Below are 1,696 nucleotides of genomic sequence, written 5' to 3'. Positions count from 1 at the left end.
GACTGTGAGCCCCATGTGGGACAACCTGATTACCTTGTATCTCCCCCAGCGCTTAGAACAGTGCTTGGCACATTGTTAGCGTATAACAAATACCAAAGTTATTATTATTATATATTGTAGCCCACTGTTGGGTAGGGACTGTCTCTATATGTTGCCAACTTGTACTTCCCAAGTGCTTAGTACAGTGCTCTGCACACAGTAAGCACTCAATAAATACGATTGATTGATTGATTGTATTCGCCTAAGCACTTAGCACAGTGCCTTGCAAACAGTGGGTGCTCAATAACTACTACTGATGGATTGATGCTTTTGAATGGAGGACAGAGGAGTCTCCAGGGGACGAGGAGAAATGGCCTCCTCTTTTGGCCTGCAAAATACCAAAGTCTAAGCCTCCGATCCCTCTCTACTTACTTCAAACAATTGACAGTACTTTATATATTTCACACCTACTGCCAGTCAATCAACCGAAGGTAGCATTCATTCATTCAGTTGTATTTATTGAGCACTTACTCTGTGCAAAGCACTGTCTTGTCTTATGCTGTCGAGTTGTTTCCGACCCATAACGACACCATGGACATATCTCTCCCAGAATTTCCCGCTCTCCATCTGCAATCGTTCCTTTGGTGTATCCATAGACTTTTCTTGGTAAAAACACGGAAGTGGTCTATTATTGCCTCCTTCTGTACAATAAACTTTGAGTCTCCACCCTCGACTCTCTTCCACGCTGCTGCTGCCCAGCATGAGTGAGTTTTGACTTGCTGCAGATTTCCTTCCACTCGCTAGCCACTGCCCAAACTAAGAATGGACTGGGTGTGCCTCTGCTTGACTCTCCCTCCCATAGCCGAGGCTGGTAGAGTATTGGAAACTCTTCAGGTGCGACCCTGAGAGGTGCAAAGCACTGTACTAAAAGCTTAATAGAGATAGTCGTCAAAATGGTAGTAGTGGTAGTAGTATGTAATGAGCATTTACTGAGTGCTTGAATGCTCAAATTGCATTCCATCTAATTGGGAAACTGTCCAGGGAACTGCCCTAGATTCCACTGTAGCAGAAACTTAGAAGAAAATCATCGGGCCTCACGGGATTTTAAAAGTCAATGGTCGTGGCCTGGTTTGGCTGAAGCCAAACATCATCCTGTGATCACAAACATCAGCTTAGCGGAAAGAGCCCAGGCTTTAGAGTCAGAGGTCGTGGGTTCTAATCCCGGCTCTGCCGCTTGTCAATTATGTGACTTTGCGTGAGTCACTTAACTTCCCTGTGCTTCAGTTACCTCATCTGTAAAATGGGGATTAAGACTGTGATTCCCACGTGGGATAACCTGATTACCTTGTAGCTACGCTAGCGCTTAGAATAGTGCTTGGCACACAGTAAGTGCAGCATGGCTCAAGAGAAGCAACATGGCTCAGTGGAAAAAGCCCGGGCTTGGGAGTCAGAAGTCTTGGGTTCTAATCCCAGCTCTGCCATATATCTGCTGTGTGACCTTGGGCAAGTCACTTAACTTCTCTAAGCCTCAGTTACCTTATCTGTAAAATGGGGATTAAAACTGTGAGCCCCATGTGGGAAAACCTGATCACCTTGTAACCTCCCCAGAGCTTAGAACAGTGCTTTGCACATAGTAAGTGCTTAATAAATGCCATTATTATTATTATTATCATTATTATTATTATTATCTTTTTTCTGTCTAACAAAAGAAAAACAC

General features: G+C 44.2%; 1 non-coding gene across 1 annotated transcript; it reads right to left on the bottom strand.

The window, feature by feature from the left end:
- Positions 1 to 753: 753 nt before the first annotated feature.
- Positions 754 to 891, bottom strand: LOC119926205. The gene has a single exon (XR_005450100.1). It is a non-coding gene; the product is annotated as a small nucleolar RNA SNORA7 (small nucleolar RNA).
- Positions 892 to 1,696: the final 805 nt, after the last annotated feature.

Source organism: Tachyglossus aculeatus, chromosome 3, assembly GCF_015852505.1.
Source record: "Tachyglossus aculeatus isolate mTacAcu1 chromosome 3, mTacAcu1.pri, whole genome shotgun sequence".
NCBI classification, from domain to species: domain Eukaryota; kingdom Metazoa; phylum Chordata; class Mammalia; order Monotremata; family Tachyglossidae; genus Tachyglossus; species Tachyglossus aculeatus.
Note: the sequence above shows the minus strand (reverse complement) of the source record. Positions and strands in the feature narration are given on the sequence as shown.